The following is a 12,883-nucleotide window of genomic DNA, read 5'->3' on the forward strand; positions in this document are numbered from 1 at the left end:
AATTCATCCGCATAAACAAATAACACATTAATAAGGAACACTGTTACAAGACACAAGAGTTGCACAAACTTCCTTACTAACTTTTTATTTCTGTACTCAAAAGGTTGTTCCAGGCCTGATAATAATCAGGACCAGGAATCATCAGGGCTGGCTGGCTGTCCTCCATGGCTGGCTGGCGCTCGGCTCCGGCACCCCCTACCCCTGTGGCTCTTGTGACGGTGAGTTGTATGGATGGAAAATGATTGATGGGAATATGGTGGTACCTCGACTTACGAGTGCCCTGACATAAGAGCGATTTGAGATAGGAGTAAAATTTTGAGCAAATGTTGAGATATGAGTAAAATTTTGATAAATATTGAGATAGGAGTAAAATTTTGAGCAAAAATATTGAGATATGAGTAAGATTTGGAGCAAATATTGAGATATGAGTAAAGTTTTGAGCTAATATTGAGGTGTGAGTAACATTTTGAGCAAATATTGAGATGAGTACAATTTTGAGGAAATATTGAGATATGAGTAAAATTTTGAGCAAATATTGAGATATGAGTAAAATTTTGAGCAAATATTGAGCTGAGTAAAATTTAGAGCAAATATTGAGCTATGAGTAAAATTTGGTGCAAATATTGAGATAGGAGTAAAATTTTGAGCAAAAATATTGAGATATGAGAAAATTTTTGATCAAATATTGAGATTTGAGTAAGAATTTTAAGCAAATATCTATTTTGAGATACGAGTGAAATTTGGAGCAAAAGTTTATCTTGAGATGAATAAAATTTTGAGCAAATTATCATGAAATAAGAGTAAAATTTTGAGCAAATAATTATTTTGAGATATGAGTAAAAAAATTGCAATTTATTTTCTTGAGATACGAGTCAAATTTTGAGCAAATATTTGTCTTAAGCTACGAGTCAAATTTTGAGCAAATATTTATCTTGAGATACAAGTAAAAGTTTGAGCAATTATTTATCTTGAGATACGACTAAAATTTTGTGTATTTATTGATTTCTAAGTATTGGCTCATTGGCTGCCATTGAAGGGGTGAAATGGATTTCATGTTTAGAACTGTAAATAAGTGTCGAGGGCTATAAACAACAAAATAATATATATTTCCAAAAAAAATTAAAAAACATCAGCGACAATATTTCAATTGAATTGAATGCTTTTATTTGTATTTCATTATACAGGTTTAATGAGATTTAAAGCTGTAGTGCACAAATAACAGCAACAAACAGACCAAAAAATCATTAATAAATAATAAATGACTAAATATGTAGTCCAAGTGAGGTCAGCAGGGCAGAGCGGTCTTGTTCCGTCTCAAGGCCAGAATCACTTCCATGGTTTTGGTTGTTGAGTCTATGGACAACAAAAAACAAACATAGATAATCAATAAAAAGTAATAGATAAATAATAGAATAAAATTATCCAATTAGCTGATTGGAAGCTGACTGATAGACACAAAAAAAACATTGCCACTTTACAATGTTATTGGTCGAGCACAATATTGAAGTAAAAACTTATAAGTGAGATTCACAAATGTGGAAAAAAATAGGAAATTGAATCATCCTAGTGTGCGTTTAAACGCCGATAATCCTGGTAGCGAGGATTCCTGAATGTGCGCACATGAACACGAGAGCGGGATGGTGAATATGTCAGACAAGGTTAGAGTGACCGTAGATGAAGTCAGTGGAGGGAGGACGGGGGAGGACGGGGAGGACGGGCAGGACGGGGAGGACGCCCTGCAGTGACCGAGCGCTAGCCATTGGCCTTCTGGGGCTCTGACTGGAAATGAGCATCAACTGCAGCACACACACACACATTCACACATACTTGTGCTATACAGAAATCCCTCGATTATCACGTTTTTTGTTTAAAAATGACCATGTATAGTAAGGCTATTTTTTCGTAAAAATGTCCATGTATAGTAAGGACTTTTCTCTTGAAAATGACCATGTATAGTAAGGCTTTTTTGTTAAAATGACCATGTATAGTAAGGTTTTTTTCCGTAAAAACTGACCATGTTTAGTAAGGCTTTTTTCCGTTTAAAATGACCATGTATAGTAAGGCTTTTTTTTGTTAAAAATGGCCATGTATAGTAAGGTTTTTTTCCGTAAAAACTGACCATGTTTAGTAAGGCTTTTTTTCCGTAAAAAATGACCATGTATAGTAAGGCTTATTTTCTGTTAAAAAATGACCATGTATAGTAAGGCTTTTCTGTTAAAAAATGACCATGTATAGTAAAACTTTTTTCTGTAAACTCCACACAGGTGAACCATTCGGGATTTCAACCCAGGACCCCCACTGTGAGGCCGACGCGCTAACCACTCACCCACCGGGCCACCCTACGATGACCATCTATAGTAAGACTTTTTTTTGTAAAAAATGGCTATGTATAGTAAGGGTTTTTCTGTTAAAAAAATACCATGTATAATGAGGCTTTTTCTATTAAAAATGGCCATGTATAGTAAAGGTTTTTCTGTTAAAAATGACCATGCATAGTAAGGCTTTTTCTGTTAAAAAATGACCATGTATAGTAAGGCCTTTTCTGTTAAAAAATGACCATGTATAGTAAAGCTTTTTTTCCGCAAACTCCACACAGGTGAACCATTCGGAATTTCGACCCAGGACTGTGAGGCCGACACGCTAACCACTCATCCACAGGGCCACCCTACGGTAAGTCTTTTTATTTCCTTAAAAAATGACTATCAATATATACTAAAGTTTTTTTCCGTTAAAAAATGACCATGTATAGTAAGGCTTTTTGCGTTAAAAAAATGACCATGTATAGTAAGGCTTTTTGCGTTAAAAAAATGACCATGTATAGTAAGGCTTTTTGTGTTAAAAAAAATGACCATGTATAGTAAGGCTTTTTCCGTTAAAAAAATGACCATGTATAGTAAGGCTTTTTCCGTTAAAAAAATGACCATGTATAGTAAGGCTTTTTGCGTTAAAAAAATGACCATGTATAGTAAGGCTTTTTGCGTTAAAAAATGATCATGTATAGTAAGGCTTTTTGCGTTAAAAAAATGACCATGTATAGTAAAGCTTTTTCCGTTAAAAAAATGACCATGTATAGTAAGACTTTTTGCGTTAAAAAAATGACCATGTATAGTTAGGCTTTTTCCGTTAAAAAATGACCATGTATAGTAAGGCTTTTTGCGTTAAAAAAATTACCATGTATAGTAAGGCTTTTTGCGTTAAAAAAATGACCATGTATAGTAAGGCTTTTTGTGTTAAAAAAAATGACCATGTATAGTAAGGCTTTTTCCGTTAAAAAAATGACCATGTATAGTAAGGCTTTTTCCGTTAAAAAAATGACCATGTATAGTAAGGCTTTTTGCGTTAAAAAAATGACCATGTATAGTAAGGCTTTTTGCGTTAAAAAATGATCATGTATAGTAAGGCTTTTTGCGTTAAAAAAATGACCATGTATAGTAAAGCTTTTTCCGTTAAAAAAATGACCATGTATAGTAAGACTTTTTGCGTTAAAAAAATGACCATGTATAGTTAGGCTTTTTCCGTTAAAAAATGACCATGTATAGTAAGGCTTTTTGCGTTAAAAAAATTACCATGTATAGTAAGGCTTTTTGCGTTAAAAAAATGACCATGTATAGTAAGGCTTTTTGTGTTAAAAAAAATGACCATGTATAGTAAGGCTTTTTCCGTTAAAAAAATGACCATGTATAGTAAGGCTTTTTCCGTTAAAAAAATGACCATGTATAGTAAGGCTTTTTGCGTTAAAAAAATGACCATGTATAGTAAGGCTTTTTGCGTTAAAAAATGATCATGTATAGTAAGGCTTTTTGCGTTAAAAAAATGACCATGTATAGTAAAGCTTTTTCCGTTAAAAAAATGACCATGTATAGTAAGACTTTTTGCGTTAAAAAAATGACCATGTATAGTTAGGCTTTTTCCGTTAAAAAATGACCATGTATAGTAAGGCTTTTTGCGTTAAAAAAATTACCATGTATAGTAAGGCTTTTTCCGTTAAAAAAAATGACCATGTATAGTAAGGCTTTTTCCGTTAAAAAATGACCATGTATAGTAAGGCTTTTTCCGCATATATTTTTTTACTACGTTTCAGAAGTTTCGCATCCCGGATTAGATTATTCACCCCCCGTCTTCCGATTGGTTCAGTCCACACTCCGGAATGGGAGGGGCTAGTCCATCTTTTGGTCTCGGCGGAATGCGGCAGTTTCGCGGCTCCTAATTGCTGTGGAGCAAAGAGACTCGGGCAGCCAATCAAAAGAGCCAATCTCCAAAGATGAGCCAAAACTCATTTGTTAGCAATATACTTTGCCACTCTTTCCTCCGTCTCCCGACGCTAGTCAAAGGTTCATTTCGGCGCTGGCGTGGTCGTGACCTCGCTAATTCTCCGGAGCTTGGCGTAGAGTTCATTCGTGGTGTCGCTCTGGTCACGACCCGCCACCAAAAAAGTAGCAAAAACGGCTAAAATGTCATGTATGATAAATATAATAAGGCTTTATTTCTGCTAAAAAAACGACATAGTATAGTAAGGCTCTATTTCTGCTGAAAAAATGACATAATATAGTAAGACTTTTTTCAACCAAAAAAATGACATAGTATAGTAAGACTTATTCAGTTAGCCATAAATACTTATTCTTTTAACTGAATAATATTCGGAAAATCTTTGCTTGCACTTGGATTCGAACCCAGGACCACAGATGTGTGAGACTGATGACTTATCCATTGGGCCACCACTCTGTGAGAGAAAGCAGTAGTACTTGTACTTATATATTTTTCATGTACCTGAGTAATAGTGGGAAAATCTTTGCTTGCACTTGGACTCGAACCCAAGACCAAAGGATTGGGAAACCGATGTCTTATCCACTGGGCCACCACTCTTAAAGAATAAGCAGTAGTATTTGTTGTTTTGTCTCTTCTCAATCATACTTTTATTGTATTACAAGGCTATTTTCTTTAAAAAACGACGTAGTATAGTAAGGCTTAAAAATGGACATAGTATACTCGGGCTTATTTTCTTTAAAAAACGACATAGTATAGTAAGGCTTTTTTTCTTTAAAAAACGACATAGTATAGTAAGGCTTATTTTCTTTAAAAAATGACATAGTATAGTAAGGCTTAAAAATGGACATAGCATAGTAAGGCTTTTTTTCGTTAAAAAACGACATAGTACAGTAAGGCTTTTTTCTTTAAAAAACGACGTAGTATAGTAAGGCTTTTTTTCTTTAAAAAACGACATAGTATAGTAAGGCTTTTTTTCGTTAAAAAATGACATAGTATAGTAAGGCTTTTTTTCGTTAAAAAACTACATAGTATAGTAAGGCTTTTTTTCGTTAAAAAACGACATAGTATAGTAAGGCTTTTTATCGTTAAAAAACGACATAGTATAGTAAGGCTTTTTTTTCGTTAAAAAACGACATAGTATAGTAAGGCTTTTTTTCGTTAAAAAACGACATAGTATATAGTAAGGCTTTTTTTCCTTAAAAAATGACATAGTATAGTAAGGCTTTTTTTCTCCTTAAAAAATGACATAGTATAGTAAGGCTTTTTTTCGTTAAAAAAGACATAGTATAGTAAGGCTTTTTTTCGTTAAAAAACGACATAGTATAGTAAGGCTTTTTTTCTTAAAAAACGACATAGTATAGTAAGGCTTTTTATCACCAAAAACGACATAGTATAGTAAGGCTTTTTTTCGTTAAAAAACGACATAGTATAGTAAGGCTTTTTTTTCGTTAAAAAACGACATAGTATAGTAAGGCTTTTTTTCTTAAAAAACGACATAGTATAGTAAGGCTTTTTATCACCAAAAACGACATAGTATAGTAAGGCTTTTTTTCGTTAAAAAACGACATAGTATAGTAAGGCTTTTTTTTCGTTAAAAAACGACATAGTATAGTAAGGCTTTTTATCGTTAAACGACATAGTATAGTAAGCCTTTTTTTCGTTAAAAAACGACATCGTATAGTAAGGCTTTTTATCACCAAAAACGACATAGTATAGTAAGGCTTTTTTTCGTTAAAAAACGACATGGTATAATAAGGCTTTTTTTCTTTAAAAAACGACATAGTATAGTAAGGCTTTTTATCGTTAAACGACATAGTAGAGTAAGGCTTTTTTTCGTTAAAAAACAACATAGTATAGTAAGGCTTTTTATCTTAAAAAACGACAAAGTATAGTAAGGCTTTTTATCTTAAAAAACGACATAGTATAGTAAGGCTTTTTTTCTTTAAAAAACGACATAGTATAGTAAGGCTTAAAAATGGACATAGTATACTAAGGCTTTTTTAAAAGATTTTCAGGATAGTTGACGTAAGCCCAACTAGTACATGAGAACCAAAATTTTCAGTCGCACCTGTAATTCTAGCAAAACAAAATTTTCATTACCTTAAATCTACTTACACGAGTCATGATGTTGACAACTTATGTATGTTTTTGTTGGTTTTTGCATCCATAGACCCAATCCTGGACTGCAGATGGAACAAAATCGCTCTGCTGACTTCACATGGACAACTTATTGATGACTTATTTGTCTGTTTTTTGTGATGAATGCTTTAAATCTCTTGATACCTGTATAATGACAATAAAAACCTTCAATTCAATTCAGTTTAGTGCACATTTTTGATTGAGTTTTGCCCGCAAATAAAAGGCTACAATGTGGTTTTCTACACTACGCTCTTCTACCACTTTTCTGGGAAGTACGCAGTAATACTTCACCAAAGGTAGAGCAGGTAGCTCTACCTTTGGATTTAGATATGTATAAGCAGCCTTTTACCTTAAATTTTTTGGTGAGAATCCTAATTTGTTTTGTGGTTGGTGCCATCTTTGCAAAATTTGTCAAGAACTGTCTTGGGTGATTGACTCGTAACATGCAAAATGAAGTGAATGGCATTTCCTCACCTGAAATGATAAAAATGCCAAACGTTACACGCAAAAACTTGAACATTTTAGACACAATCTGTGTAAATCTGAGATTATTTCAATGGAAATTCTCAAAAATATTGGCCTACAAAATGGGTTTTAACATTTTGGAACACCCTGTACATGTCCTACCTTTAAAAAAAATAGCCTTACTATACATAGTCTTCTTTAACAATTTCAAATACATGTTGCGACTCGTCACATGACAAAAACAGTGAGTCTCAACGACTGTTTTAAACACATACCGTATTATCACGACTATAAGGCGCACCCTCAACGAATGACATTTTTTTTCCATATATAAGGCGCACTGTCTATTTTGGAGAAAATTTAAGACTTTTAAGTGCGCCTTATAGTCGTGAAAATACGGTAATTGCTATTGACTTCCAGGTATGAAGCACTCACTACTTTACAGTCACCTCTAGAGCCAGCCATTATTGATGTTTTGGATTTTTTTGTATAAAATCTTGCAGTGGGGGAGGAGCTATATGGTGGAAGATGTTGTAAACAAAGATGGCTGATCTGTATATTTAACAGTATTGTTTTAGTTCAGGTGTTTGTGTTTTTTTAATATCCGACAGTGGTGGTTTTTCGTTTTTGGTTTTCTGTTTTTTCCATATATAAGGCGCACTGTATTATAAGGCGCACTATCTATTTTGGAGAAAATTTAAGACTTTTAAGTGCGCCTTATAGTCGTGAAAATACGGTCATTATTTTTACTGCACAATGACAATAGTTACGTAATTGCCTGATCATTTAATATGGGAATACTCTATCTTTGAATCACTGTGTAAAAACTGGACTTGAAATTCCCCAGCCAGCGAACGCACCATCCTCACATTCACCAGTATCCCCTTAAACGCCAACACCCAAAAAGCAACACTTCCACCACCACCGTGTATCAAAATACGTGCCTACGCCGACATTTCCCTTGCAGAATGGCTGTTTAAATAAGATTACACTTGACAAGTGAGCTTCAACGAGTAATAAAAACCTCTTTTTTATCCGCAAAGCAAACACGAAGGACGCCCACTCTAATAAATGGCTAACTCGGGGTGGATTAGCATAAGAATAGCTCAACTGAGTACACGCCTAATGCTTAAACTAACAGCGCGCACAAAACAAGCACGCTAATGAGTCGTTTCACCATTTGAGAATGTCGGACCGTTCAGGTCGACGTGAGGACGGCGGACGGGTCGGAGGAATGCGGCGGGGTAGACCACATTGTCGCGCGGCGTCCATCCGACGCAAGGCCTCAAATTAGCGCCTCTCTCGGGCCTCCGCTTGTCTGAATTTTCGGACCATCCCTCCCTCCCTTTTCTTTGGACATCCCCTTTTTCTACCGGCCGTCTCGGGGCACCCCCTTCGTATGGGCGAGGACCCCGGCAGGGCCTGAACCGGCGGGGCTGCGGCACAAGGTGCAGAAAGCAGGCCGTTGGTTCCCAGGACCGCTGAGCGCTTGTCATGTAAATGAAGAAGTCACAACCAATTAGAGTAATTGCAGCGCGTCACCTCGTCTTCGCCACGGCGACTGAGCCGGGGGTTGGGGGGCGGGGCGGGGTTATGGGAGACAGAGGGAGACGTGGTGGGGGCGGACAGAGGGCGGGTGAGGAAGTGAAGTAAGGGATGGCAACACTGAGGCAGATTCTTGTCTCGTCAATTCCAATCAGACTCAAGCGGGAAATACCAAGTTTGGGTCATTTGATGGTTTCTATTTTGCCAACTCGGCACAGTAGAAAGTGCAAAAAACACGTCCGCCTCACAGTTCAGAGACTAAAGGTTCAATGCCGGACTCCGGCCTTACTATTTTTTTATCTGGGTAGTCCAGTTTCCTCCCATATATCCAAAAAGAAACTACATTGTGGGTGGGAGCGTGATAGGTTGGCTGTCTTATTGTGCCCTTAGGGTTGTCAAATAATCCTAATCCTAACCCTAACCCTAACCATTTTGTATTTAAACATACCCTAACCCTAACCATAACCCTAACCATAACCCTAACCCTACCCCTACCCTTAACCCTAACCCTTAACCCTAACCCTAACCCTACCCCTACCCCTAACCATAACCATAACCATAACCATAACCATAACCCTAACCATAACCCTAACCATAACCCTAACCATAAGCCTAACCATAACCCTAAGCATAACCCTAACCATAACCCTACCCCTAAACCTACCCCTAACCATTTTGTATTTAAACATACCCTAACCCTGACCATTTTGTATTTAAACACACCCTAACCCTACCCCTAACCCTACCCCTAACCATTTAATATTTAAACACACCCAAACCCTAACCATTTTGTATTTAAACACACCCTAACCATAACCATAACCCTAACCATAACCCTACCCCTAACCTTACCCCTAACCCTACCCCTAACCCTAACCCTACCCCTAACCCTACCCCTACCCCTAACTCTACCCCTAACCCTACCCCTAACCCTACCCCTAACCCTACCCCTAACCCTACCCCTAACCCTACCCCTAACCCTACCCCTAACCCTACCCCATACCCCTAACCCTACCCTAACCATTTTGTATTTAAACACACCCTAACCCTACCCCTAACCCTACCCCTACCCCTAACCCTACCCCTAACCCTAACCCTACCCCTAACCCTACCCCTAACCCTACCCCTAACCCTACCCCTAACCCTACCCCTAACCCTACCCCTAACCCTACCCCTAACCCTACCCCTAACCCTACCCCTAACCCTAACCCTACCCCTAACCCTACCCCTAACCCTACCCCTAACCCTACCCCTAACCCTACCCCTAACCCTACCCCTAACCCTACCCCTAACCCTACCCCTAACCCTACCCCTAACCCTACCCCTAACCCTACCCCTAACCCTACCCCTACCCCTAACCCTACCCTAACCCTACCCCTAACCCTACCCCTAACCCTACCCCATACCCCTACCCCTAACCCTACCCTAACCATTTTGTATTTAAACACACCCTAACCCTAACACCCCAAATATCCAAAGTAGTGAATTTGCGATAATGGAGGAACTACTGTACTTGTACTATCTTTGCTAAAGGGCAGCTCATAAGTGATCTAACATCCAACATCTGAACCGTCTGAAGCCTGCAGCCAATCGTCACCCTCGTGTTCCTTACACATCAACAACTTTTATTTACCCCAACAACAATCACGCACAGACACACACACACACACAAACATTTCGAATATGCGGAGCAGTGTTTAGCACATCCGCCTCGCCTTTCAAAAATCATGGGTTAAATCCCACCCCGGTTTAATGCTTACCTTTCCGCCTTGTGTGTGTGTTTTTTTACAGGTCCTCAAAACACACACACTAAGCTAATTAAAGCCTACTTGTATTTTTCTAGCGTGTACAGCCCAATGTGTACTGGGATAGGCTCCAGCACCCCCGCCATCCTTGTGAGGATAACTGCAATGAAAAAGAAGATGAAATAAAAGGACCAATAAGAACAATGAGCCGACTTGGGAGTCATTTTGAGGCCCAAAAAAAAGCCACAATGGCAATGGCTGCTGTATATATTTCTCCGCTTATGAATTATGAACACACTTAGCTCTTTTGTTGATGAATAATTTCTGTTAGTCCTCCCTCGGCAGAATTGTCGCCAGAACAAAAGTATTTATGCGTTAACCAATCACGCGATCACCTCTTTATGTGCAAACGGGCTCGTTTTATCCAACGCGAACATTCTGAGGTCGAGCGCCAAACAAAACAGTTCATTCCAAAAACATGCTTTTCATTAGGAGGAAACAAATGTTTATTTTACCAACACTTTATGGGGAAAAGTCATAAATAAATATGCCGCTTGTCTCTGAGGTGAATAAAACAACAATCCGGAAGCAGAGATGCAACAGAAATGTTGACTGGCGGCTTTTTTTGGGGTTTTTTTTTCTTTCTCTCGCCGGATTTGAGATTCTCGCGACGCACCGTAATAAAAACACAACTTGGAATTCACATTGGCGACCGAAATGAGTTCTCATCAATGATGGAAAACAATCGAGAAGAATACGAGGGTTTTTTTTGTCAATAAAAAATCAAAACAAAAACATGGAGGTCATGAATATGGAATTTTTCTTTGTGGTGATTCAAATATTCATGAGCTGACGATTAGCATGTCATAATGGCATTATCAGCTTCAGCAGCCCAAGATGGGAAAACTCAGGCTTGATTGATCTCATCAGGACATCATCAATAATGGATAACTTCAATCACTGGCTTACAGCAGAAACTACACACAAACTACACACTAAAGTACACACAAACTCATAATAAAGCACCCCTTATACCATAATGACAATTTCATTTAAAGATGTTGTTATGTTAGCTTTTATTGCACTAGAAAACGGCAACTATAAGTTTATATACTAATTAAATTATAGAATTTTGTCATAGTATATTAAAAAATAAATGATCCAGATTCACAGAGATTTATAACTACAGTGTTCCCTCGCTACTTCGCGGTTCAGCTAGCGCGGACTCAGAGCTTTGCGGATTTTTTTGGGAAAAAAAATACAAATATTACATTGAAACAACATATTTTAGTTTTTTTTTTTTGTTATAACATGAATTTCACTCTCTCTACCCGTATTCTATATGGTGTACTGTATACAGGGGGGTAAAAAAAATTAAAAATAATTTGAAAAAAAAATGTAAAAAAAAAATAAAAAATTTTTTTTTTTGGAATTAAATTCAAATTAAGTATTTTTGAAGGGGAATCCTTACTTCGTGGAAATTCACTTATCGCGGGTGGTCCCGGTCCCCATTAACCGTGATAACCGAGGGAACACTGTATTGAAATTGTATCCCGGAAGAATTATGTAATATTGTGTAGGAGTAGTCTTAAAAAAATGTTGATAAAAGGACGTAAAACTCGAATAAAAAGAGTGTTTATCATGGGATGTGTTGAAATATGAAATGAAAAGTAGGTCAGAAAATAAGAAAAGTCAAGAAGAACAACCGACTGAAGAACTATGACAATAACTAAGATAAATAACTAACTAACTAAGAACTTAGCATGAATGCTAACTATCGAAAACGGCTATTTTTTACTGCAGTTTAGCTCCACCCCCTCCAAATCCAATTAATTGGCTGAAATTAACACATCCTACTCACAGATCTGAGATTGAGGTTCAATCCTTTTGTAGATTTCGACCATTCTATGTACATGTTATGCGTGGGTTTTCTCCGGGTACTCCCACATCCTCAAAACATACAAATTGGACGCTCTAAAAAATGTCTTTAGTTATGACTGTGTGCTTAAATGCTTGTTTGTCTCATCGTGCCCTGCGATTGGCTAGCCACTGATTCAAGTTGAAATTAGCTGGGATAGATAGGGTCCAGCACCCCCGCGGCCCTCATAAAGGAGGATAAGCGTCTCAGAAGATGAAACAATTTTATTGTTACGGTAGTTTTTGAGATATTAATCTACTTTTTGAATTTAGCCCTTGAGCAGACCAAAAAATAGATCTTAAATATATTATTTCATTTTATTAATCTATTTACATAGACCATAACAGCTATTATTTCAACCAACAATAATATAAATTGTGATTTTTTTTAGTACGGCAGAGTGCAATGCAATGCAACCAATGGCAGAACGCTATAAAAAATGTCATCACTTGACGGCGTATAATAAAAAATAATACAAATCTTCAAATTTTTTTATTTTTTTTTTAGAAGCTCCATCTAATCTAGTCTTTGAGTGTCTCTCTAATGGGAGGACAAGCTGTGTGAAGAAAGAAAATGTCACCGGGCGGTCTCCATCCATCATCTCTACACTCGGGGCATGCTTAGCATTTAAAGCCATAGCTGCCTCGGCTCTGGAAAAGTCGCGCTAACATTTAACAGTGGCGGAAAAAAAAAGAAGAGAGAGAGGAGGGAGAGCGAGATAAGCCACGGCCGCACAGACGCGCCTCTGCCGAGCAGGCGGCGAGCAGCCGGCAGATTCCTCGGGCGCCGTGCTTCAGCCGTGGGG

General features: G+C 37.5%; 2 long non-coding RNA genes across 2 annotated transcripts; both read right to left on the bottom strand.

Annotated features, from left to right (window-relative positions):
- Nucleotides 1-1,141: 1,141 nt before the first annotated feature.
- Nucleotides 1,142-4,861, bottom strand: LOC144195843 (uncharacterized). The gene is made up of 2 exons (XR_013326168.1): nucleotides 4,768-4,861; nucleotides 1,142-1,353 (listed from the first exon to the last, which is right to left on the bottom strand). It is a non-coding gene; the product is annotated as an uncharacterized LOC144195843 (long non-coding RNA).
- A 1,520-nt stretch (nucleotides 4,862-6,381) lies between these two features.
- On the bottom strand, nucleotides 6,382-8,363 carry LOC144195958 (uncharacterized). The gene is made up of 3 exons (XR_013326190.1): nucleotides 8,048-8,363; nucleotides 6,755-6,879; nucleotides 6,382-6,549 (listed from the first exon to the last, which is right to left on the bottom strand). It is a non-coding gene; the product is annotated as an uncharacterized LOC144195958 (long non-coding RNA).
- Between the last annotated feature and the right edge of the window lie 4,520 nt (nucleotides 8,364-12,883).

The sequence above is a fragment of the Stigmatopora nigra genome, chromosome 4 (assembly GCF_051989575.1).
Source record: "Stigmatopora nigra isolate UIUO_SnigA chromosome 4, RoL_Snig_1.1, whole genome shotgun sequence".
Taxonomy (NCBI): domain Eukaryota; kingdom Metazoa; phylum Chordata; class Actinopteri; order Syngnathiformes; family Syngnathidae; genus Stigmatopora; species Stigmatopora nigra.